This window comes from Rattus norvegicus, chromosome 12 (assembly GCF_021556685.1).
Source record: "Rattus norvegicus strain SHRSP/BbbUtx chromosome 12, alternate assembly SHRSP_T2T, whole genome shotgun sequence".
NCBI classification, from domain to species: domain Eukaryota; kingdom Metazoa; phylum Chordata; class Mammalia; order Rodentia; family Muridae; genus Rattus; species Rattus norvegicus.
Window position 1 is genome coordinate 37678121 of NC_141545.1, and position 27569 is coordinate 37705689.

The 27569-nt window shown below is 44.4% G+C and overlaps 1 long non-coding RNA gene across 1 annotated transcript in view; it reads right to left on the reverse strand.

The window, feature by feature from the left end:
- Positions 1-13240: 13240 nt before the first annotated feature.
- The window catches only part of LOC120095960 (uncharacterized), a 32611-nt gene continuing 18282 nt past the window's right edge, over positions 13241-27569 (reverse strand). Inside the window, exon 4 of the long non-coding RNA XR_015634332.1 lies at positions 13241-13951. This is a non-coding gene — a long non-coding RNA (uncharacterized LOC120095960). The remainder of the gene's footprint in view (positions 13952-27569) is intronic.

The following is a 27569-nucleotide window of genomic DNA, read 5'->3' on the forward strand; positions in this document are numbered from 1 at the left end:
GACTAATATGTCAGCTTTCCCACTGGAGTACATTATGGAGAGTTACTTTGCCAAATATTGAAAAGAGAGCAACTTCAGACTCCTTGAGCTCAGTGTGTACCGCAGGCATAACCCACGGTCCCCTAGTCTTCACTAAATGTGCTAGAATATTCTGTCTCACGTGTTGTGCCCAGATTTCTGAGCCCCCCCCCAAGACCACTAGGAGTCCAAATCCATAAATAAAAGCAAAGAGTCTTTATTCAAGCTTAAGCTCAGACCCTCAGACCCCTCTGACGCCACAACAGATTCATGCTGAGAGCCCTAGCCGCCTTTAGGCAGGGTTTTTATACAAGTTTGAGCAGGGAATGGTGGACGGAGTACTCTAGCCAAGCAGTTGCCTTACTTGGCAAGGAATATCTTGGCGTTCAGGGATTGGTCAGTGATGATGTCAGCCAGTTTGAGCAATTTATCTATAACCTCTGAAATTTTAATCACTTTTCCCTCTATTCCCTGATTGGCTCGGGCCCAGGGCAGTTTCTTCCTGGGATTGTTTGTGGAATTTCTATTTACTCGAGTTCAACCCGGGAACCAGCAGGATCAAGATGGAGTCACCTTACAAATCGGAGTTTCTCCCATGGCCTGGGTTCCTCATTAAATGCATGTAGCGTTCCTCCAAAACCACAAGAAAGACACAAAGCATGCAATCTACATAGGCAGATGATAAGCGCACATTTGTGAAATTATTTTTCTGAGGTTTATTTTCATGTGTGGACGTGTTCATTTCAGCTGCGTAATTCAAGTGTGCAGTTCCCGCAGAGGCCAGAAGAGGGCATCAGACCTAGTGGAGCCGGAGCGATAGGCAGCTGTGAGCTATCTGATGTCAGCGCTGGGGACCAAACTCAGGTCCCGTGGAAAAGCAGCAAGCACTCTGAAGCTCTGAGCCCTCATCTCTGTTGCTTGACATATGTGTTTTGCAGTGTCAACATTTCGACCCGTTCTCACAGTTTCTAATTCATGTATCACAATCCGTTCATGTAAAACCCAAAAATCCATTTAGGAATACTGACGGTTGACAAGAATGATACAAACATTTATCCTCCGTGACTCTCCGACTAGCTCCATTGTTTAAATTAATCGAGGAAACATCGGTGCAGCACCACGGCTTTGATTTTGAGAGCAAAGGATTGATTCTCCCCGCGGGGTAAACAGTGAGCCCCTCCAGTAGTCGTGCAGAGTAAACGGGGTACAATGTACAAAGACTAGACACTGAAGCCTGGCGTCTGCTACAAACCCATCAACCGCCACTTTGGCGTCTGGGATGTTGGGCGTGTTTCTCTTTCGTTAGAGCACAACTTTATCTAATTTAATATATGTGAATAAAGCTCTCCCTCTCACAGTGTTTAATTTGATCGGCTAGAATCTACATGCTGAGTTTTACACCCACGACTGTGATAGACCTGGGAAGGAGAGGACAGACTCTAAGGAGTGGCCGCTATTCCTCCTCGCCTTTGGTATTAGACGTCTGAAACAATGACACCCCTCCCAAATTAAAATTTCCCCAGGAATCCCGTGCTGGAGAAGCTGAATTCTGGTGCCAATGAGAGGGGACCTTCTGTGGTTCTATGCGGTTCTGACAATTTGTTTGCCATCCTTACTGGACAGACTATAATGGGTCGATAACGGGCAGGACCACACCTGACCAGGTCTGTTTACTCATGCTTCTTGCTTGCTATTTGAACCTAAACATCATGTCAGAATCCTGGAAGACAGACTTAGGGGGTACAATGGACCCTTCTTACTTGTTCCTCTTCTCTCAACATGGCCGTTTTGAATAAATCTCCTTTCTCTGCTTTTCCGTGTTATTTATCTCTAATTGACATGTTGGCGGCTAGGTAGCCAAACTCAGCTTCTTGGGACTTTGAGAACCCAGATTTTTTTTACCTTAAAGCTCCCACGAACATTACCAATTGCTTAGTATCTTTATAACTTCTGAAAGAAACTATGTCTAGCAGCCATCTATCTACACTCTCCATGACCCGGTACTGGCTGGTTTCGTACGTCAACTTGACACAAGTTAGAGTAATCAGAGAGAAAGGAGCCTCAGTTGATAAGATAACTCCATGAGATTCAGCTGTAAAGCATTTTCTCAATTAGTGATCAATGTGTGTGGGGGCCACCCATGGTGGGTGGGGTCATCTCTGGGCTGGTGGTCCTAGGTTCTATAAGAAAACAAGCTTATAGAACCGGGGGAAGCAAGTCGGCAAGCAGCACCCTCCATGGCCTCTGCATCAGCTCCTGCCTCCAGGTTCCACTCCTGCTTGAGTGCCTGTCTTGACTTCCTCCAAGGATAGACTATGATCTGGAAGTGTAAGCTAAATAAACCCTTCCCTCCCCACCAGCTTGCTTTCTGGCCACGGTGTTTCCTCACAGTAATAGAAACCCTAACTAAGATAACCCTCGAATCCCTGCAACAACCAATCAACTTTATGGATTCATGATTTTGAGGATTTCTGTTTTAAGAGGGATCATGTGGTATTTAATGTGTTACGTCTGGCTTTCTTCGCTTACCATGATACCCTTAGGGGCTGGATACTATCCCACCATATGGATATACCACATTGTGTTTACCCATTTGTCTAGGGATGGCCATTGGGATGGATTCCATTTTGAGCTGTTAGCAATACTACCTCTAGGATCCTTTGTATGGGAGCTCAGTGTAGAAGACCATTTCCAATTCTATCAAGAATAGAAACTGTTTCTTGCTCTCTCTCTCTCTCTGTCTCTGTTTACCTATATATCCATGGGCAGGATAAAATACCCACCTCGTTAGGTTACTGTAAGGATTCAATTAATTAAATGTATCTAAGAATAATGCAGGATGCTTTTCCAGGACCCTAACTATTGACACATTTTCTTTCCACCATAGCCTGCTGGCCTTCCATGCTTCCGTCTCCTTTAGACTAAGATGGGTGCACATTGGTTATTAGTTGCTTAGATTTCCTGGCTTCTTGGCTCTGAGCTCACGTTTTTTGTTTGTTTGTTTGTTTGTTTGTTTGTTTGTTTCTCCAATGGAAGCACTTTTACCCTGCTTACTCCTGGACAGAAGTTTTCATCTTTTAATTTTCAACACAAATGTCTTCTTGGTAGGGTCTTCTCTGATCACGAATGATCCTCTCGTGCCACCATAAGAGACACCAGCAACCACTTCATCTGTTAATAATCCCTCACGCGCCCCCATGAACGGTTGAACACAGCGCATACAGCGTTCCCACCTCGATCTCCTTCAAGGACAGGATACATACCTTATGCTCAAGAAATGTCTGTTGAAGAAGAAAATTGGCCAATTAGAGTAATTTTGTGTTATAATCCTTTATTGGATATAATTTTCCTAATTTCAATAATTATTTCACATTTAGTTTTGGCCTTGGTTCTAATTTTACCTCTAATGAGTATATTAGGGTATTTTGACTAGTCCTACACGGATATTCTGAGAGGAAAGTGCATGGATCCAGGACATATGTATACACTCACTCGTGGTTGAGATGCTGATCCCAGGAACAGGTTAGTCTCAGGACACAAACATTCATGGGATCTCAAAGACATTTCAGGCGCAAGTCCCATATTAGATTCTGAAAATAAATTAAAGACCTACATCTCTTGATTAAGCTCAGCTTGACCCAAGCTTGTTTCTGTGACTCTGACACAGTGCTCCTCACCAGCCACTGAACTCCCAAAACATAAATGTCAGAGGAAATTCTATGATATGGGACATCTAACAAAATCTTCCAGTGCATTCAAATGCTCGATTTTGGAGCTGGAGAGCTCTGGAGTTGAGATCCCATTATGCTCTTGAAGAGGACCTGGTTTCAGTCCCCAGCTCCTGAGTGATTCGTCTTACAATCAGTCATCTATAACTCAGGCTCCAGGGGCATCTATCCTTTCCTTCTGACATCCACTGTCAACTGTTCTCTTGCACACACACATACATACACACATACATACGTACATGCACATATTTGTGTATATATGATTTTTTAAAGATGGAAACAATATTGAAGTATTTGTTGTAGAAAAATGAAAGAAACTGCTCACTTGAGCCCTATTTTCCTTACCCCAGGATCATGGGGACAAGCATGTCATTCTCTAATCACAACAGTCAAATTTAAACTGAGAAACCAGTAGTTGCAGAATGAACCTCTTTTGAGCCCACCACTTGGTTAAGTCTGCCAGTCTGCAATACTGCTCCATCCTCAAGGGACTGAATATCCTCTCTCTCTCTCTCTCTCTCTCTCTCTCTCTCTCTCTCTCTCTCTCTCTCTCTCTCTCTCTCCCTCCCTCCGTCCCTCCCTCCCTCCTTTCCTCCCTCTCTCTCTCCTGCTTTTTCTATGAAGGCTAAGGCACAGTCTATCATTTTGGTGATGTCTAAGTAATAGTTCTTTTCTTACTAAATTTTGTAAAATGCAAGGTTCATGAGGGCAGATTTGACCCTTTGGTCCACTCCTCTATCCCCAGTTCTTTAAGTCACTCAATGTTGGAGAGCAATTTTCTCCAAGTTCCAACATTTTTATCCTGGAGAGGAGCTCCTTAAAATTCAAGAAGTGAACAACTCCCAAATCTCAGGAAGTCTCTGAAACTAACCAGATGTTCAAGATTCTCCATTCCTCAGGTTTATATCAGCAATAAGGACTGCCGAGGAGACTCCAACCAGCAAAGCTGAGGCACGAGAGTCTCAGACCAGTTGAGCCTCCTGAAAGAAACTCTTGCCTGTCAAGTACCTTCAAATAGGAAAGAGAGGTCCAGCATTCCAGATTTGGGGTCTGTAATTGGGTTTTGGTGGTATAGCTATCTTTGAGTTCTCCACAGTCCTAAAGCAACCCCTGCACTCACACATCTGTAAGAAGCCCCAGTAAAGCCATTCATTCACCAAAATGGACTTTGGTGATTCCATAACTTTACTCTGTTGCCGTTTTCCTATCTGGCGTGACACTTGCGCATGTCTCCCCTAGAGCACGATAACCAGATACAAAGGGCCCCGAAACCATATCTGCTGGAGGACCAGATGACACAGTTTGAAGGCCAGCTCCCACTCTCTTTCTGTTTTTGTCCTATCGCCCATTGTGACAGATGCCATACGTAGCTGAGGACGATTCCTTCTTTCACTAAGTCTGGCCATGATATCATGGTGCAACCGAGCATGGCGGCAGATTGCACAACCAAGCCTCCCTTGGGAGCTACTCAAGAGTTTTCAAGTGATCTCCCATATGTTCGTAGATGCAACATCAGAGGCCAGTTCCAGGATCGGAACAGCACTAAGAATGAGAAAAGGGGGCTGGAGAGATGGTTCAGCAGTTAGAGCACTGCCTGCTCTTCTGAAGGAGAAGAATTCAATTCCCAGCAACCATATGGTGGCTCACAATTTTAACTTTAGTTTCAGGGGGTCTTATACCTCTTCTAGCTTCCAAGGGCACTGTATATATGTGGTACATACACATGCATACATGCATACATACATACATACATACACTTATGCATACATACACTCATACATACATACAAAACACAAAAAATTTTAAAAAGAAACAAAGTTCTTTATACCATATTTATGAATATTTGTTGTAAGAGGGAATGGATCAACACAAGACTAGGATCAATTTTGTGGAAATCAATTAAAATGTCACTAACAGAAAGGTTAAAGTGTTCCCACTTTCCTATTACCCCTCCCTCAAGAGAAAGGAAAGGAGCCCCTGTTCTGAGTGTGGCATGAGAAGATTGCTCGGTAGTAGACAGACACATTTGCATCCCATCTCTCCCTCCACAGGTGGACTGAGATATTGCTTCAACAGACATTGCCCAGCTCTCTGGGGATAACTGTCCTGCCCAACCCCTTCCTAGAGGACCCAGCATAAATGTTGTTCTCCTGTGATGGGGAGGGAGCGGCAGTCAACATGTCAACAGGTCTGGAAAACCAGAGAGACAAATAAAAGGTGACCTGATGTCAGATAGGGATGGAGAGCACAAGTTATGAAATTTTCAAGCTCATTTTTATCATCTACAAACTTCCCCATAAACTCTGTCCCAGGTGGCTGGGCAAACATTTAAACCTTGAAATGAAATCTTGGAGTTATTCTGTCACTCACACAGACTAAATCCATCCTGAACTGTGTAATAAACTTTAGCCTTTGGCATTTTATGATTTCGAGACTCTTATTGCCCTACCTGTTTTCTGGTTTATCTCCTAAGCTATTTGTGTTTTCTTTATATTTTTCGTGTAAACTTTTTGAAAAAGAAGCATTGCCTAAACTCCATGGCGAAGGAGCAGCATTGTGCTGTGTTTTCATTACATGTAAGTAAGAATTCTGTTTTGCCCTGTGTTTTTATTTTCTAAAAGACTTCCTAGAGTGCTATCTTGTATATATAATTGATATTATTATTATTGTTGTTGTTATTATTATTAGCTAGAAAATGCCATTGGTGTGTGGCTATCTCAAGAAAGCTATAATTATGCAATTATTGTCCTCACAATAATATTTTAAAAGCATTTTCATGTATGTTTGTTTCAAATTCTCTAACGTGGACAAAGATCACAAGGCAAGAAAATAAGGATAAATAGCTTACAAGCACAGATTGGACTCAATGTGCCTTCTCGTCCTCCCCCTCCTCCTCCCCCTCCTGCTCCTCCTCATGCTCTTCTTCCTCCCCCTCCTGCTCCTCCTCATGCTCTTCTTCCTCTTCCTCGTGCTCCTCCTCCTCCTCCACATCCTTCTTCCTATTCTTCCCCAAAATGAATACATAAATATTCATCTTCATGTGCATGTTTACAGATGAACGTGTGAGTGCTTATCAGCATATGTGGCATACCTGTGTGTATATATCTACACATATGAACATGTGTTCATGGTGCAACCATATCCTATGATGTTTTCTTTGCAGACTGTGATGAGAATCTTAATTTCTCTTTGCTTCAGAACATTCTCCAAACCTGAGGGTCATGAGAACACACACACACACACACACACACACACACACACACACACACAATTACTACTTATTATTGAAAGATTACATTCTGGGTTAATTATCCATACGTTTCCTGAATGACTCATCCTTGCTTGTCTGCTGTTTAACTGGTTTTAAGTGATTCACGTCTTAATGAAACACATGTGGACAAGGGGTGTGTGTGTGTGTGTGTGTGTGTGTGTGTGTGTGTGTGTGTGTGTGTGTGATAGAATGTGCCGACCATGCTGGGTCTACAGGGTGGCTGTGGAGGGTACAGAGGACACAGTTGCAGGGAATTTGAGATTCCAAAATGTTTTTTGCACTTCTCAGTTCTGCACAGATCGATCCCACAGAGAAGTAGCAAGCCAGACTGTGAAATAGCAATCAGAGTAGGGAAAATGGGGAGAAAGAAGACTTTAAGTAATTAGGAAAGTTCTGTGGTGGCTAGCCATTCTGGAAATGTAAATAAATAATGGGGAAAGACCAGAGTGTATGGTGGTGCATGCCTGGGATCCCAGTGCTTGAGAGCTGGAGGCAGGAGAAGCAAATGCTCAAGACCACCTCAGCTACAGAATGAGTCTGAGGCTGACTCACGCTGCAGGAGACCCAATTTAATAATAAAAGATGTCCACAATTCACAATAACACGAGACAATATTATACAAGGAATAGTCTAGAATGTAGTGACGTTAAAATCCATCTCTTGAGCACACTCCAATTATGACCTCAAGCCCATATGCACGTCTGGAATCTGTATGTATCCTTATTTTTAACCCACCATGGGGCTGTTCAGCATAACCATAAACAATATATAACGTGCACTTCACTTCATTAAGTGTGATGTGTGCATCGATAAAGTCATCAGCACCGTAAAGATATTCAAAGGTCCTCCTGGGTCTCCATGGTCCTCCTGCCCGTCTTGATCCACCTATAGGAAAGGAGATGTGCTTTCTAGATGTGCAGTACGATAGCCATTTCTTACCATTGGTTGTAAATGGGGACCTACCTGTTTGTGTTTTCGTCTAGCTTCTTTCACTGACCATAGCGACTGTAAATGCTCCTTGTTGGGTGCTGAAGTTTATTCCTGTGATTGGAGTAGTATTCAGTTGTAAGAGCACTCCTTAAGACATTTTAACCATTGACCCACTGGGTAGCCATTTGATGATGATGATGACGGTGGTGGTGGTGGTGGTGGTGGTGATGGTGGTGGTGGTGGTGGTGGTGGTGGTGGTGGTGGTGGTGATGATGATGATGATAATTTTCCACTTACCTGTGTCATTAAGTTAAAGAGTATGTTTTTGGACTGATAAGATGGTTGAATGGGTAAATGTACTTATTGTTAAGGCTGAATTTAGTTCCTGAAACTCACATGGTAGAAGGAAAAAAAGACTACAAACAATTGTCCTCTGACTTTCATGCACATGCTATGCACACATAAAAAAATGACTAGATGTAACAAAGAGAAAATTTGTTTTTAAAAAGTTTATCTTTGATTAGCCCAGATTCCAGTCCTTCAAAAATAAAAAAATAAAAAACCTGTGCTAATATCCATCTTTCAACTGATATAACTATTCATGTTAGAGTTTAGGTACAGTTTCTTTTTCTTTCTTTTTTTAAAAGAAAGTATTTAGTTATTTTATGTATGTGAGTACACTGTAGTTGTCCTCAGACACACCAGCAGAGGGCATCAGATCCCATTACAGATGGTTGTGAGCTACCATGTGGTTGCTGGGATTTGAACTCAGGACCTCTGGAAGAGTGGTCAGTGCTCTTAACCGCTGAGCTATCTCTCCAGCCTTAGGTACATTTTCAACTGATATAATTATTAATGATAGGGTTTAGGTATTATTGCATTTTATTGTTTTCTTCTTGTTCTTGCCAGTTTTTATGTTTCTGCTTCCCTATAGGTAATTTCATATTTTAAAATTCCCTTTGACTTATCAATAGTGCTATTTAAAGTATTTTCACATAACTAGTGGTAATTTTATGTGTGCATACACAAACTTGCGTAGTCTCTCTGTGTCTCTATTTTACTAGTTTGAATTTAAAGTTTAGACATCTTTATTTTGGTGTTTGTTGCCGTTTTGGTTCATGTGGTTCTGTGCACCATATGGCAGCAGCACACACGGACACCATGAAGAGGGTATCAGATGGTTTGGAGCCACCACGTGGGTGCTGGGAATCAAGCCTGAGTCCCTCAGAAGAGGTGTTAGTGCTTTCATTGAGCTATCTCTCCAGCTCCCTAAAAATCTTTTCTTTTGAAAGATTTACTTACATGTATGCATGTTGGCCTGCATGTTTACATATGCATGAAGTGCCAGCACAGACCAGAGAGGATGTGTGTCCCTTGGAGCTGGAGTTACAAATAGTTATGAGTCTTCATATGGGTGCTGGGAACTAAAAGCCAGGTCCTCTGAAAGAACGGCCAATGCTTTCAAGCACTGAGCTGTCTATCCTTCCAGCCCACTCTAGTATAGAAACCTTGCACCCCCTTATTCTATCGTTTATAGCATAACTAATTGTCTGAAATCATCTATGCATACGCAGAAGACTGCATTAGACAGTACTACTGTTTTTGTTAGTCTGTTTGTTTTGCCTCAATGATCAAATTTAATTTAGAAAACTCAACGGGCATAATTGGAACCATGTTTAACCTGGCGTCATGTATGTTTTGCGTGTTGATTTCTGATCTTGCAGGATGTCTTCTTTTACCATTCACCCTGTGTCTAAAGGATCTTGCGCAATTCTTCTTTTGGGGTCTTTCTGCTGGCAACAACTTCAACCAGTTTTCTTGGGTCTAAGAAAGTCTGAATCACCCCTTCAAGCAATCACCCCTTCTCTGGCTACAGAGCTCTGACTGGATGGCTCTTGTGATGGTTTGTATATGTGTAGCCCAGGGAGTAGTACTATTAAGAGGTGTGGCCTTGTTGGAGTAGGTGTGTCACTGTGCGTGTGGACTTTAAGACCTTCATCCTAGCTGCCTGGAAGTGAATATTTCACTAGCAGCCTTCAGATGAAGATGTAGAACTCTCAGCTCCTCCTGCACCATGCCTGCCTGGATGCTGCCATGTTCCCACCTTGATGATAATGGACTGAACTTCTGAACCTGTGAGCCAGCCCCAATTACATGTTGTCCTTGTAAGACTTGCCTTGGTCATGGTGTCTGTTGACAGCAGTAAAACCCTTTAGTGCTTAAGAAATGGGGGCTGGGGATTTAGCTCAGTGGTAGAGCACTTACCTAGGAAGCGCAAGGCCCTGAGTTCGGTCCCCAGCTCCGAAAAAAAGAACCAAAAAAAAAAAAAAAAAAAAAAAGAAATGGTACTGCTCCCTTCTAGTTCCAGAGAAATCCCCTGTCGTTTGAACTGCTCTTCCCCCAGGTAAATCTCAGCTCCTGTCTTGTGTCCAGGTTTCCCTCTTTCTCTTAGTTTCCCATCACCTTCAGAGATCTACTTTGTCTTGGTGTTTCTTCCTTAGTTCTCACCCAACTCAGAGGCTTCACGTCTTCTTTCCACCCTAAAGTTTTGTGGATTCCTTGCTCATTTGTCTATTTTATTACCAATTTAGAAAGATTGCAGCCACTGTTTTTAGATCTTTCCAACACCACTTTATTCTAATACCCACCCAGCACCATTGTGGTATGAATGCCCCATTGTCCATTACCAGACAGATTCTGGTCCTGATGTTGTATGGTTTTTCTTTCTTCGGTTCCCTTATCAGAGATGCTACTATAAAGCATCCCAGCTTCTGGGTAGGCCTGTGTATGTTTGCCCGCAGTGTGTGTGTGCCTGTCTATGGGTAGCCTATACCTGCCTCTGTGCTGCCATGTGCCTAAGTGCCTCCCCTCATCTCCCTGTCCAATGGCAAAGCATGTCGTACCTGCCCACAACTTCTCAGAATCTTTACATGTGATCGTCCTTCCCTCTCCCTGGGTATCAGGGTATATGGAAGAATTTCATTTATCTTAGGTTCCAGGGGGACAGATAGTAATGATGGAGGAGGTATGGCTACAAACAGCTAGAGCAGGAGGCTGAGGATTCACATCAAGTATGTGCTTCCAAGCAGAGGAAGAACAAGAAATGGGATGAGGCCATAAGACCCCTTTCCCCTTTTTTTCCCCTTTTTCCCCTTTTTCCCCTTTTTCCCCTTTTTCCCCTTTTTCCCCTTTTTCCCCTTTTTCCCCCTTTTTCCCCTTTCCCCTTTCCCCTTTCCCCTTTCCCCTTTCCCCTTTCCCCCTTCCCCCTTCCCCCTTCCCCCTTCCCCCTTCCCCCTTCCGCTTCAACTTCCACTTCCCCTTCTTCCCCTTTCCTTTTCCCTTCTTCCCCTTCCCCTTCTTCTTCCCCTTCTTCTCCTTCCCCTTCTTCCACTTCCCCTTCTTCCCCTTCTTCCCCTTCCTCTTCCTCCCCTCCCCCTTCTCCTTCTTCCCCTTTTTTTCCCTTCTTCCCCTTCTTCTTCCTCCCCTCCCCCTTCTCCTTCTTCCCCTTCTTCCCCTTCTTCCCCTTCTTCCCCTTCTTTCCCTTCTTTCCCTTCTTTCCCTTCTTTCCCTTCTCCCCCTTCTTCCCCTTCTTCCCCTTCTTCCCCTTCTTCTTCCTCCCCTCCCCCTTCTCCCCCTTCTTCCCCTTCTTCCCCTTCATCCCCTACTTCCCCTTCTTCCTCTTCCTCTTCCCCTTCCCCTTTTACCTTTCTCCCCCTTCTTTCCCTTCCCCTTCTTCCCCTTCCCCTTCCCCTTTTTCATTCTTCCCTTCTTCCCCTTCTTCCCCTTCTTCCCCTTCTTCTCCTTCCCCCTTTCCCCTTCTTCCCCCTCTTCCCCTTCCTCTTCCCCTTCCAGTGTTGCACTTCCTCACAAACAGCACCACCAAATGGAGACTAACTGTTCAGACATCTGAGCCTGTGGAGGTAATTTCTCATTCAAACCAGGCCATCCTTTATGATGACTATGTCTTTCCCAAAACATCTAACTTCCCTATTGTTTCTAAGCTTGCCCCCGATTGCTCTGTAAAGGATTTTAAGGATGCCTCCTGTAAGATCTATGTCTGACTGACCGGTCTCACACTTGCTGCACACTGTTGCCCTTGGCATGTGGTTATTGTCTTTTCTCACTCCTGCTGGGTTATTCCCAGTTTCTGGTATGACAAATGATTGCCAACTGATAACAGGGCATTTCAATCATTGCGTGAATGATCTCCCTTATTTCTTCTGTTTTGCCTTGCCTCATCTGCCAGCCCTCCTGTGAGAGTTGGCAGTGGTATACCATAACTAACAGATGGAGAAGGAAATCCAGTCTTCTCACACAGCCTTGTTATTGTTGGACTAGGACAGACAATATGACAGAAGCTCCCCCATTAAGCATCTGTTGATAATGCCCTTGATTGGAAATGCAAAGCCAGTGGTCCACAGTGGGGCTGTGATGGGTACAAAAGCTCACAATCTTCTCTGGGATAGAAATTCGGCCACCTTAGTGGCCTCCATTGACATCGTGTGAATGGAAGGGACTTACAATCACTGAGATTATAGCTCCTGTTGCTGTTCAGCCATCTCAGTCAGAGCCATAACAAAGGGTATTGGGTGGCTGTCTATCAGTCTAGTGAAGCACAGGTCCAGGCTCCCCACTTACCCTTTGCTGGAAGGACCACAATGTTCAGCATCGTGGCTTTCATCTCTAACACACCCAAGCTCAACAGCATCCAAAATCAATGTATGTGCTGATGGGATGTGACAGGGCTACTTGAGAGAAACGGAGAGTTCTCCACTCTCTAAGATTCCCTTGAGAGCCTCTCGCTCTTCCCGGCCACACTTCTTGGATGCCTTGTTCCCATCTGCAAACCCTCTCAGGTCCAGGATTGTAAAATGGAGCAGGGCTCATATCTTCTCTGCTAACTGTGTTCAGTCCATGCTCAAGAGAATTCTGGATTGATTGACAGTCTAAGCAGAGGGCACAGAATTGAGGATATCTCAGGATGGGTCACTCATCAGCTGACACGTTTAACAAACACAAGAATTCTCAAAGCAGGACGCCCAGATGTGTCTCTTTTATTTTTTTTTCTTTTGGAGTTGGGGACCGAACCCAGGGACTTGCGCTTGCTAGGCAGGCGCTCTACCTCTGAGCTAAATCCCCAACCCCCAGATGTGTCTCTTATGAAGTCAGATCAGTAACTGAAACTCACGTAGTTGAGTAAGATTGCTGTCATATCTGGTGCCAGATGCCACAAACTTCCCCACCTCCTACAAATCTTTGAAGATTAGGAGCTCTGCAGATTTTTCCGGACACGTAAGCAATAGCAAAGGCCCAGGCATCTGTTTAATGATGACTTTAATAGGGCTGTTTTCAGGATTGACTACAAACTCCAGAGAAGTGACATCTCCCTTGCCCTATGTTTGCTAACTTGACTCTTTTAGGAGATGGGTTTTCACCACCATATGCTTCTATTCTAACCCCACACAAAGTAAAACATTCACCAAGGAAAGTGGCCCTAGGTACACAGAAGCCTATGAAACAAATATCAGGAGGCTGCTTCAGAGAGTGGCTAATTAGCCAACACAAAATTCTACAGCCAGCCACATGTCCCCAACCACGTGCTACAGGGTGGTGGGGAGACCTATAATTCTACAAATCACTGAAACGTCCTATGTGACTGTTCGTTACTGGTAAGGAGAGTACTTAAGCCACACAGCCTCTGTCGCTCTGCCATCATTCAATTATCTTCCCACTTGGCACATGTCCATCCAGGTAACAAGTCACTTTCTACTGTTAGCTCTTGGTAAGCTTGCTGGCGCCATGGATGAATCTGTGTCTCACTTCCTCAGTCCGTGAACAATGAGATGTAAGTTGTCCTCGGTAGAACCATAAGCCATCATTTCCCTCAGCTTGCTGTGGATGTCTTTGCCTTTAGGATCTGACTGAAGAATTAAATGTCCTTCAGAGCATCTGAGAACAGTGTGCCTCCATCCAGCTCCCGGGAGGGCAGTCCCAGGGTTCTGCTCTGTGAAGAAGAGATAACATTTGTGAGCCGTCTGCTCTGTGCCGGGGACTGAATCTAATTGCAGCGTCTTACTGACGCTGAGGAAGAGCTGGCATGATGGGTACTGCAGTCTGCAATTAATGATTCGTGAACTCTGGAGCTCAGCAAAGAGAAGTGTCCCATCCAGGGACACTCACAAGTGACAGCAGGGTTGAAGCTTATGGCTTGTGGGCTCCGAAATTCACATGCTTTGCTCTCTGTGGAAAATTCCTTACCCCTGGCACTGAAGAGGCTCGTTCTCTATCATTACATCATTCAGGATGTAATTTAAGAAAAAAAAACAAAATAAGTAAAATAAGTCATACAAACACCAACACATATCACACACACACACACACACACACACCACTCACATAGGCATACACACTAGTCACATAGACACACACACACACACCACTTACACCATTCACATAAACTCACACACACACCACTCATATAGATACATACACACCACTCACATAGGCAGATACACCATTCACATAGACACACACACACACACATCACTCACATAGGCAGACACACCATTCACATAGACACACACACACACACACATCACTCACATAGGCAGACACACCATTCACATAGACACACACACACACACACATCACTCACATAGGCAGACACCATTCACATACACACACACACACACACATCACTCACATAGGCAGACACCATTCACATAGACACACACACACACATCACTCACATAGGCAGACACCATTCACATAGACACACACACATACCATTCACATAGACACATACTATTCACATAGGCACGCACACACACACACACACACACACACACACACACACATGCACACACATTTTCCGTTGCTCTCTGTGTTTCCATCTGACCTGACTAAGCCTTTGATGGACATCATGTTTAGAGCAGGACTGGGATCCTGGATTAGTTAATACCCCCACTGGGTTTTCTACTGTCTCCGTTGCTGCATTTATTTGGTGCCCATCCTATTCCAGGCATTTGAAATCACAACTGGGGCCCCAGAATTAAATCAGATACCACCATAAAGGTGACTTTTAAGGTCTTGTTGTTGATTTGGTGGTGCACAGTTGGGAGTGTTTCTGCCACACACTCTGTAAGCAAATGATTGAAATAAACAGTGCTGGTCTCTTATGAAAGAAATGTACATGGAGTTAAATAAGGTCTGTAAGTGCTGTGTCTGTGTCTCTGTCCATCCATCTATCCATCTCTCTCTCTCTGTCTGTCTGTCTCTGTCTCTGTCTCTCCTTTCTGTGTGTGTGTGTGTGTGTGTGTGTGTGTCCAAATGATTTGGGCTGATAGAAATGGAAAGCCACACAACCATCCTGCCAAGATAGTCTAAAGAAAGATAGTTGTGCCACTGACACCCAGAAACAATTATCAAAAGAAACTGGAATTTCCCCTGCAATCTTATGTGGGTGGGAGAGGAAAGCTAAAGCCTGGTGCTAACCAGGGGAAGACCTTGTCTTCTGGGAAATAATGTCACACAATTCTCACCACTGTCAGGCCATCCTGCAAGAGAGATCGGAAGCCAGGGATGTATTGATGAGAGGCAGGACCACACCGGAACCAGGACAGCTTAGTGATACACACATCTATTTAAGTCTAAACCATAGGGGGGAACTAGTTATTTTCTTTTTTCTTTTTTCCCCAAGATGGCTACACGGAATAAATCTTTCTCTGTTCTTTACTACCAGTGTCCATTTAATTGGTGTATAGAGAATGTGCAGCTAAACCCAGCTTGCCAGGACTTCCAGAGCAAAGTGTCTTAGTTAGGGTTTCTATTGCTGTGATGAAACACCACGACCAGAAGCGACTTGGGAAGGACAGGGCTTATTTAGTTCGCACTTCTAAGCAGCAATCCATCACCGAGAAAAATCAAGACAAGATCTCAAGACAGGAAACCTGGAGGTAAGAGCTGATGCAAAGGCCATGAGGGAACACTATTTATTGGCTCGCCTCCCTTGGCTTGCCTAAGTTGTTTTCTTATACTGAGGACCACAATCCTAGAGGTGGCACAGCCCCATAATGGGCTGCACCCTCCCATATCAATCACCCGTTAGGAAAATGACCCCACAGAGTTGCCTACAGTCAAGGTCCAGGGAAGCATTTTCTTGATTAAGATTTATTCTTCCCATGACCTTATCTTGTCTCAAGCTGACATAGAAATAGTCAGAAGGCCGTGGAAAGGTTCCATCAACCTTGTCTTGATCCAGTATTTACAAGGATACCCTTGAGAACTTTGCAGGAAGAAGAGTAGGATGAGTGGCAAAAGGAAGGGATCAGGGCGGAGCTGTATCAGAAAGGCACTGGCTAACGGTGGGGAGAGGACTAGAAGAGGCTTAATATAGGGCAGGATGCTTTAACTGCATGTTGAGAGTAGAAGCCTTCCTGGGATCAGCCAGAAAGAACTGAAGGAGATATTCCAAGCAAAAATAATGAATGACGTGTTTATCCATCTCTAAGCTCACAGACCCACTGGGCACTCAGAGCCTCCATCTCACCATCACTTGGAGTGTCTCCCCATAGCCCAGGCTGCACCCCAAGAGTCCCTACAAGGAGGTTGTACATCAAGTCAGGCATAAAAATAGAGTCAAGTTAAAAATAAAAACTTACCTTTTAAACAGTGGGTTTTTTTGTTTTGTTTGCCTTTAAAAAGGACTCAAACAATGCCCAGGATTAAGGGCAGCCATTGTTCTTCAGTGGAGAGAGGGTAAAAATCCACTGGGCACAAATATGAACATGATTAATAGTAGACTCCTGTACCCAGACCTGGGCACACCCCATTCACACCTCTGCCTCATATCCGTGTTTGGCAGAGTCCCTCCCAAAGTACTTAAGTCACATAGCCTCTGTCGCTCTGCCATCATTCAATTATCTCCTCACTTGGCACATGTCCATCCAGGTGACAGGTCACTTTCTACTGTTAGCTCTTGGTAAGTTCGCTGGCCATCCCCCACCCCAGGTTAGTTTACCATTGAGAAAGTTCGTGCATGCAATCTCAGCTCCTGGGATGTGCCCTTTGTTTGTTTGTTTGTTTGTTTCAGAGCCAAATGAACACAAGCAGAGAATGAACTGATGATTCTTGCTACTCAGGAGCGGTGATGGCCAAGTTTACCAGAGAACAAAAACAGAATAGAAAGAGAGCACAAAGGCTTCACTCATGTGCCACTCTGGGTATCTGGAGTCAATGACACGGCTACTGTCTACAGCCGTCCTTACTGAGCCAATATTCAGTCAGTGTCCTTACCCCTATGCCTTTGAAGTTCCTTCTACGGGAACCCAAGCAGGGTATTGATGACCTTCGATAATTCCTAGTATATTTAGATAGAGTTTAGTTCCCTGTTCCTCATATCATGAAACTTAAATTCTGGAGTGAGGAGAGAGCCAATGGTTTTTGTTTGTGTGAAATTTTCTCTATTGTAAAACTAGTCTTAATTTTAAAGATTATTTTTTAAAAGACTGATCACCACCATCATCATCACCATTGTTATTATTGTGCATATATGTCTGTGCTTATGCATATTTGAGCGTAAGTTGCCTGTAAAGACCAGAAGAGGGCAATCAGAACCCCTGTGGAGCTGAAATTACAGGTCTAGACCTGGATGCTAAGAACAAAAGCAATAGGAGCTCTTAACTGCTAAGCTATCTCTCCGGCCCCTCAAGGATTCTTTTTATCTTTTCCTACCACCAAAGGTATGGGAGGAAAGGAGCATGAGACAGAGGGTATTTTTTCTTGGTGGTGGTGGTAGTTTTGTGTGTGTGTGTGTGTGTGTGTGTGTGTGTGTGTGTGTGTGTGTGTTTTGGGCATGATTCTGGAAGTAGTTAGGGTGAATAGAGTGTGGCTAGTATGATCAAAGTACATTGTATGCATAGAATTCACAAATAATTCATGGAAACAATACCCTTATAACCTATTAGAGATGTATTTATTTGAATTCGATCCAAGGTTTTATAGCAATTAGTTTGGAATACTGATATTAACTCGTGGAAGGTTCACTCTACCACTGGGTTCCTGAAACCTACATGATGAGTGTCTCTCTGCCTTGTCTATTTTTGAGGCCAGATGTAGAGTAACCCAAGCCAATCCTAGGTAGCCATATTAATACCTTGTGATAACACACCATGACCAAGATAACTTACAGAAGGGTTTATTTTGGCTTATGGTTCCAGGGAATTAGAGTCCAAGATGGCAAGTAGCTGGAGCAGCAGCTAAGAACTCACAACTTGAATTTCAAGCACAAAACAGAGAAGCTTCAAGACCCACCCTGCTTTCTCCACTAAGGCCACACCTCCCAAACCCACCCAAACAGTGCCACCAACTGGAGATCACGTATTTGAACATCTGAGCCAATGAGGAACACTCTCAATCAAACCACCGCCATAGCCTAGGCTGATTTTTGAACTCGTGATCCTTCAGCCTCCACCATCTGAATTCTGGGATCACAAGCATGAACCACTTTGCTGTTTTTTTTATGTAGTGCTGGGGCATTGGGCTCAGAACTTACTGTATGCTGGGTGAGCACTCTTCCACCTAAGCCACTTGTCCAGCCACAAGCTTCTCTGGGTTAACATGCCATCCATGCCATATCATATACAGTAAGACACTGAGACCTGGGTGTTTGAGGACACTGTCCAGTGGTATCCCATCTCTGCCGAGAGGCTGCATGATTCTTTATGGATGACTGATGGAGACTTGAGTCATCCAGCCCTTGCTTTTCTCACCTGACTTACAATCTCTCTAAGACAGCTGCCTGCTTTCATTTCTGAACAGTCCCTCCTCAGGCCATGATGCCCAGCACCCTCAAACATTTCTTTCTTGACAACCCTCCAAATTTTACATAGTAAAACACTATTGTACATTGAGTCAAGGACTTGATCACTCACATGCACCCTAATTTACTACATTCCAGACATGGGGTAAAGGTTGTTGTTGTTGTTATTATTATTGTTGTTATTATTATTATATGAAAATTTTGATAATAAAATATTTGTAATCTAATTTTTTCATCAATCTTATAAAGTAGGTCCATGATTATTCCCATTGTACAGACAAACAAGCCTAGAGAGCTTCCTAAACTACCAGTGGTCACCAAACCAGCAAAAGGCAGTTAAAGCTAGACTGTGCCGCTCGGCTTCAGAAAGGACACATTTTACTCATTTGATGTTCTTTCAAGACAGGCTTTGTATAAACTTTCTTCCCTTTCTTTTGCTTTCCAATTTGTACAAAAGACCACACTGTAAGATGCATTTCAATGCTGATATATTTAAAATAAAGCAGATGACCTGTGGTTTTGTTGAACACAGTAGTGGTACACACAGCAATTTAAATGCTAACAAAGTGGGGTTTTCACAGAATGTAGAAAGGAGCACTAGTAATGCAAGGAAACCAGCCGAGGTAATGAACAAGACCTCCAGCCTGCACTAAGGCGGACTGGCCTTGAAGCCAAGCTCTACAGCTCACTGACTCTGATGCATGGCTGGCTGCTTAACATAACCGAGACTCAGTTTCCTAGTGTGTGAAAAGAACCATGGTCATTCCTGGGGCTGAGCTGGTGTTCTAGCTTGATTTCTGTTGCATGTGATAAACACCATGACCAAAAGCAACTTAGAGAGGAAAGGACTGATTTGACTTACCTTTTCAAGTCACTGTCTGTCACTGAAGGAAGTTGGGCAGTAACTCAAGTAGGAGCAGAGACAGAAGCCATGGAGGCACACTGCAACTTGCTCGCTTCCTCTGGCCTGCTCATGTGCCTTCCTTATACAGCCCAGGCCTAGGGATTGAACCGCCCAGAGTGGACTGGACCCTCCTCCACCCATTAGCAGTTAAAAAAATGCCTCACAGATATGACCATAGTCCAAACGGATCTGACAGATCTGCAGCTGAGGTTCTCTCTTCCCAGGTGATTCTAAGTTAGTGTCACATTGACCCCCTGAAGCTGACTATGACAACTGGGGCTCCTGAATGTGAGATGCTTAGCTAGCATGCAGCAGGTGGTGAAAAATCCATAAACTCTACCCCAGAAATCAATGCAAATGAAGAAGAGAAGATACACAGGAAACTGGAGAAAGAAGCAAAGCAGAACGTGCAAGTCGCCGTCTTGTTGCTAGGACAACACACCGGATAAATGCAACTTAAGAAGGAATGCATTTGTCTCGGCTCACAGTCCATCATGGCGGGGAAGTCATGATGGTAGGGGCATGAAGCTGCTACTGGTGTGTCATCCACAGTCAGGAGGCAGAGAAATGCAGGCTCAGTTCATCTGCAGGGAAAACAGGACAGTGCAGAAGACAGAGCAATGGAGACGATGCTTTTGAAGAAAGAAAAACAAAGTCCAACGTGTACACTAGTTCTTTTTTATTACGTGTGTGTGCGTGTGCATGTGCCTGTGCGTGCGTGCGTGCGTGCGTGTGTGTGTGTGTGTGTGTGTGTGTGTGTGTTTCACAGAGAGCTCAGAAAACATTTAGAACTTGGTCTCTCCTTCCTCGATGTGCAACAGGACCAAACTCAGGTCAAGAGGCTTGGAAGCAAGGCCCCTTTAAACCACTGAGACACCATTGCTTCTCATTTTAACCGTGGGCTCTGAGTCTAACTTGAGGCCCGCACAGATAAACGAGCAGGTGATGTGTATCACGGTGACCAGCTGCACTTTGTAGTTGGAGAAGGACAAGCCTGGCAGCAGGCAGATTCGGATTGCCACACAGTTCACCAGAGGAAGAATAGAAATGGTGGATTTGAAGATGAGCATCTGTCATTCAAATGCCTCTTTGCTCACGGCCACTAGCCTTGGAAGCAGAGAGACTCCCTTTTCCCAGCATAACCCTACCGACCGCTATTCTCTTTCCACAGAGGATGGTTCAGTTTACAGATGGAGCCGTGTACTCAGCTCCCTTACAAACAGTTCTGAGGCACTCAGGCTGCCAGGCACCAGGCCCAGCGCTTAGCATGCAGGTTGGCCATTCATTCAATTCTCCCCCGTGAAAACATGGCACAGGGACTATGATATGGAAGGTGATGCATTACCATTCCACTGCTTATGTTTAATGTTAAGAGTTCTCTGCCATCCAGACAAAATAGATGTACTCAAATAAAAGAGAGAGAGAGAGAGAGAGAGAGAGAGAGAGAGAGAGAAGTATAGACATCCCATAATCTGCACCTGCTTCCCTTTTGCTGATGGATAAGCACCCTGAGGATACCACTTGGACACTCACTGCGCTGTCACCAAGAACGCCGCTGCACTTGGTTGGGCATCGCTGTGGGCAGAGAGCCACACCTCACACAAAAGGGGGCTCACTCGGAGAAGCAGATGAGCTGGTTAATGAAGGGGATGGAAATTGGAGCCGTAATGAGCTACTGTATCATAAATGAGTGCAAATTACATTGTCAGTCTATTTACAATTTCACATGGCACGAAGCCTTGTAATTATGTCTATTCAATTATTGCATTCAGAGGCCTTTTCAGTATGGGCCTCTCACCATGGCCAAAACCCACTTGGAAGCTTCTGTATCCATGGATGTTAGAACCAGCTCAGCCAGGACCCTGCACCCAACAACCAGGAATAAAAATGTGGTTGAGGGGCTCAGGGAGGATTTATGCCAGAAAATGGAAGCTTGGGCCCTGGGAGATGGCTCAGTGGACAAAGGTGCTTGCCACCAAGTCTGGCAGCCTGAGTTCAATCCACGGAGCCCACACTGTGAAAGGAGAGAAGCAACTCCTACAAGTTATGCTCTGACCTTCATACAAACACCATAGCACACATGTATCCCTCACAGATTGACAACTAGATAGATAGATAGATGGATAGATAGATAGATAGATAGATAGATGATAGATAGATAGATAGATAGATAGATAGATGATAGATAGATAGATAGATAGATAGATAGATAGAGTAATAATAGGTAGATGACAGACAGGCAGAAAGGGGGATAGATAGATAGATAGATAGATAGATAGATAGATAGATAGATAGATAGACAGACAGATGAATAGATAGGGTAATAGTAGGTAGATGACAGACAGGCAGAAAGGGTATGGATGGATGAATAGATAGATAGATAGATAGATAGATAGATAGATAGATAGATAGATAGATAGGCAGGCAGGCAGGCAGGCAGGCAGGCAGGCAGTTAGTTGGGAGACATCTTCTGAGAATGACAATGAGGCCACCATGTAAACTTTAAATATCTGAGAAGTTAGTTCAGCAAAATCCTCCCAAGGCAGGGGGTTGGGGGAGAAGCTTGATATAAACTAAAACCAGATGTTTCTTCAAGATTTTCAAATCCATTCAGAGACAGGATCTTTTTTTTTCTCATAAATGCTGTTAACATTTTGGTTAACATTTATCTAAAAAGAACTAATTTTTAAATATGCACACACCACCACATCAGGTCTTAAGTATTAATGATAATGTATACATTGTCATATCACTAATACCTAGTAAAATGGTGGAGGCCGGTAATCTCAGCACTCAGGAGACTGAGGCAGGGGAATTATTTTAAGCTCCAGGCAAGCCTGGGCTACAAAGCAAGACTCTGTCTTCATTTGCTTTCTGTTGTTCTGATAAGAAAATGACCAAAAGGATCTTGGGAAGGAAGAGGTTTATTTCATTTTATCAGGTTTATTTTACTGTCCTGAAGGGAACTTAGGGAAGAAATACAAAGCAGATGCCATTGGAGGGATACTACTTACTGGCTTCCTTACAGCGCCCAGTACCCCCAATCCAGGGGTGGTACCGACTATAGTAGGGGCTGGGCCCTCCCACGTCAATCAGCAGTTAAAATACCTCGCAGACCTGGACACATGAAAATTTGACCGAGACGACTCTTCAACTGAGGATCTCCCTTCCCAGGTTTGTGTCACATTTATGTCTGGGTTTATGTCAAGTTGACAACTGAATTGAACCACGATCCTAGGGATCTAAACTCAAGTTCTCTTGCAAGCCCCTTCTTTACCCATAATGCCATTTCCCAGCCCGATCCACTTTTTTACCTTTGCCACTGAGGCTGGTGGGAGATACCTCTCCTCTAAGTGCAAGTGGAGCGTTCCCCACAGAGTCCCACCCACCCACACGGGATCCTTAAATCACGCTAACTAGTGGCAGGCTCTCCCCAAAGCTAGTCACTATCATGCATTAATTACAAACCGTATCTTCAGGGCGCTGGAATTCTGACTGAGGGCGGCTCATAGGAAAGGAAGAGATTCTAACTGAGTTCTTACAACAATGAAGACAGTTGAAGGAAATAAACAGGGTCGAGAAACAACAGTGTGACGCTGAGTTTCAGTATCCCCTCTCCCCGCCTCCCAGGCTCCTGCCGCTGTGGCTTCCGTGCTCATATTTCCTTGGCGAAGCCATCCATCCTTGAAGGTAGAAGTGTATTTTACCATCGAAAATCCCTTTCTGCTTTTCCAACACTTATAATCCAATTTTCGCCAAAGGTGGAAATAGTGTTCCCACCGGCCCCGTCGTAGTCGATGAAGGATGGAGGTCGCTAGTATCGATTTCCCGCCTCCCACCTCCCTTCGGCAGTTCCCAGAAGCTGTGTGAGGAACAGGGCTCCCATTCTCCTCTGACAGCTCTGTGCCCATGATGGAGTAACCCGGTAAACAGCGCTGTGAAGAAGGATGGAAGCAGCTTTGAACAGCAAGATCGCCAAAGGACCCAACGACTTAATATATCTGAGGAACAGCATGAGGCGGCCATGTTCAGAGGAGAGGCATGAGGCTTCTCGTGCACATCAGAAAATCGCTTCTCAAAAATAGAAAAGAAAATGACTCATTACAGAAAAAGAGTTCTGTCCGGCTTGGAGAGTCTCTCCCCACCCCCATCCCACGCCGTTTTTTCTTATATCCAGACAAGAAAAGACTCTCTGATGGGGAAGTTTTGTGCACAGCAACTGTAATTGTCGTAACCCGAATGGGAATCGGTCCAGATATTTCCTACGGTGAATAGTTAAAGAAACGGTGGTACAGGAGCTGGGGGGCTGGTTTAGTCAGCATTTGCCATAAAGATAAAAGGGAAGACCTGAGATCAAATGCCAGCATCCTTGTAGAAGAGACAGACATAAGAGTATGGGTCAGTAATGCACTAGGTTGTAGGACAGGGAAAGGCAGACATTTGGAGTTCCCTGGAAGCTATCCTAGCTGACTGGTGAGCTCTAGGCTCCATGAGAGACCATGTCTCAAAAATATATAAGACAAAAGGCCAGCGAGCTGCCTCAGTCTGATGACTTGAGTTTAGTCCCAGGAACCCACATGGAGGAAGAAGAAATCTGACTCCTCCGACATCCAGACACGCACGGTAGCACGCATATGCCCACACGTATACAAAAGCATGCACACAAGTGTGCATACGAACACATATATTTTTTCAATATTTATAAAATACAAGGTGAATGGCAATAGAAAAAAATAAAGACACTGGACATTGACCTCTGGTTTCCATGTGTAGGACGCTATCGTGGTAAAAGTAATTCTTCTGTGTCTTCGAAATATTTAAAAAATAAATTCGGGGTTGGGGACTTAGCTCAGTGGTAGAGCGCTTACCTAGCAAGCGCAAGGCCCTGGGTTCGGTCCCCAGCTCAGAAAAAAAGAAAAGAGAAAAAATAAATTCATCAAATAAATACTCTTATTTTAAAAAGTAATTCATTCGATAGTCCAGAATTAAATAGAAAACCACTGTCCATTAGGCAAAGGGTGGGAGGGGGCTTGGTCCTGGTGTTCCTGGGATCCGTTATAGGCTCCTGTGTGAGCCGTCAGCAGCTTGTCTCTTCCCTGGGAAATAGTTTCTTTGGTTCAGCAAAGCTAGCAGGCAGTTTTGTGAATTGGGTGCCGGGATTGGCAGTGTTGAGACTTTTAAGATGGACTGTTTTTTTTGTTTTTTTTTTTTTTGTTTTTTTTTTTTAAGATGGACTGCCTGAACTGTTTCCAGTGTGAACAATGAGAAATTACCAGCTGACATGTTTGCTCTGGGTGTGAAGGCCGCTCGGCGTGTTTAGCCAACAATGTGCTCAGCGCACTGCCCTCTGGCACGGCTGTGATGCTTTATGAGGGAAGTAAGTTATGTCTTGCTGTCACGCCTAGATGGTTCGGGACCTCAAAAGCAGGGAGGGAGAATAAACAGTAATAAGGAAATATGAATGTGTTTATGCCTGCTGTTTTCCTTATAAACCAAAGAAGGGCATGAAAGTTGTACAGTCTGATTTCGAATTGCCACCAAGCACAAATCCCAGACACGTCTAACCCGCAAAAATCACGTATCCTCGGAGGATCTAGGTCAACATTTAGATGGAATGAAGAAAGCCTTCTACAATTTCCTGGGAAAACAGAGTGAAATGAAACCATTTCCCTGGGTTCCCCTTGCTTGCTTTTTATTTTTCCAAGATTCATTTTATTTTTATTCATAGGTACTTGTCTGTGCAGATGCATGTAGAGACCAGAAGAAGAGTCAGAGTTACAGGTGGTCGTGAGCTGCATATGCAGGTGCTGGGAACTGAACTTAGGTCCTCTGCAAAGACAGCGTGAGCTTTTAACAACAGAGTTGTCTCTTCAGACCCAGAGAAGAGATTCTTAATACGGAAATACCTAGATCGAGCTGCTCTGTGGGCATGCCGGTGAGGGACTTTCTAAATGATATAAGAAGACCCATTCCACTGCGGGAGGCACCATTCCCTATGCAGCAAATGGTAAGAGTAACAATAAACAATGTTTTCTTTTGAAGTTGCTCTTTTATTATCCCTGGCTTTGACCCTCAGCATTACCTATAAAGGAATTCCCTCCCCTCCAGTCCTGGCTCTTATATAGCCCAGGCCAGCTTTGAACTCTGGACACTCCTAGCCTGACCTCCTGAGTTCTGGCATTAGAGGCATGTATCAGTCCACCCAATTTCTGGGAATGGACCCAGGGCCCCGTGCATGACAAGCAAGCACTCTATCAAGTGAGAGACATTCCCAGCTCAGGATAACAATCATCTTTACTGGTTGGTGTGCTGTCACGTCCAATTTTTTTTTTTTTTTTTTTTTGGAAGCTGGGAACCGAACCCAGGGCCTTGCGCTTGCTAGGCAAGCGTTCTACCACTGAGCCAAATCCCCAACCCCCAATTTTTTTTTTTTTTGAGTTTTTCATGGTGCCTCACAGCTTAAAGAGATTGTTTTGGATGTGATTTTCAGTCACACTTAATTCATATCTGCTGAACTTAACATCAGCAGAAAGAGATTTGAGATCGCCTCAATTTCAGAAATACCGCAATACCCAAGAGGGGGGCAAAATATAGCGTCCTCGGGGAAGGAGTTACAGTGTGCGTCTGAAAGCCAAAGCCGAACAGCTGAAGCTTGGATTCACCGGGTCACACACAGATTCTCAGAACAAATTTCTCAGATTTTCCTGAAACATGCAACTTCAAAAATGTGGCCTTTCCTCCGTGCTCATTAATTTTATTCTCAGAAATAAAGGAAATCAGAGGTGGAGAGGAGAGTACTTGTTACGCCTTCAGAGGACCAGAGTCCAGTTAACTGCACCCACATTGTGACTCATACTGCCCGTAACGCCAGCTATAGGGAATCCACGCCCCCTTCTGGCCTTCATGGGTATTACACTTAAACATGTACATATCCACGCAGACACAATACATACCTAAATAAAAAATAATAAACCTTTTCATTTAAAACATAAAATTTGACGTCTCAAAGATAGAAAATATACTGTTATGACATACTAATCTACTAATTATAATATCCTTAATTACTTACTTACTAGCAGCTGTAGGGCTCTGGTGCCGTGGGGCTCTTCACGGCAACCTCTTGCCGGGCTAGCTGCGTATGTTCGGGCGAGGGGGAGAGAACTCAGGCAGGGAGAGAGGACTGCTTCCACTGCCTCCACTGCTTGTCCTGCTCCCCCTCTGTTTCTGCTGCTGCTGCATTAGATGCTTGAGCCAGGCTGAGACAGCAGGAAACTGACTACCCAACGAGGGGTACAGGGTAGATTCTGGCAGTGATGATATCAGGGAGGCCAGATCTCTTCCCCAGGCAGCAGTGTTACAGCTCTTATGACAGAAGTTCTCAGACGATGGAATAATTCCTGCATACCTTTAATTCTGTGGTGACCGAACCCAGGGCCTTGCGCTTCCTAGGTAAGCGCTCTACCACTGAGCTAAATCCCCAGCCCCCTGAACATGATACTTAAATACAGTCTTTTGCATAGCTCAGTGTCTGATAGCAGGTACTTCCTATTGGTTTGGCCTGAGAGCTTGGGAAGACCTCATCTACATATTCGGGGGCGTGGTCCTGCTTCTGTGATTGATCTGTCTTGAGCCTGTGTGACCTTCTGGTCACATCCTCACCTGGGGAGGAGGGGCTTGAGGCATTGCCCTACATGACTGTTCTGTATCAAACCTCTCTATAGGGGTCTTTGGGGAGAGGGGGTGCAGTTATGCGAGGCCCTGATATTCTGGGAGACTGGGAATGCACCTGCCGTCCCTTTTAGAGTCTCCCAGGGATTCGACCTACCTCGACCAGGAATCAGGGTACCTTTCACTGTCCGCCGCCCCACAAGCACCTATGACCACTTGGTTTAAATGACC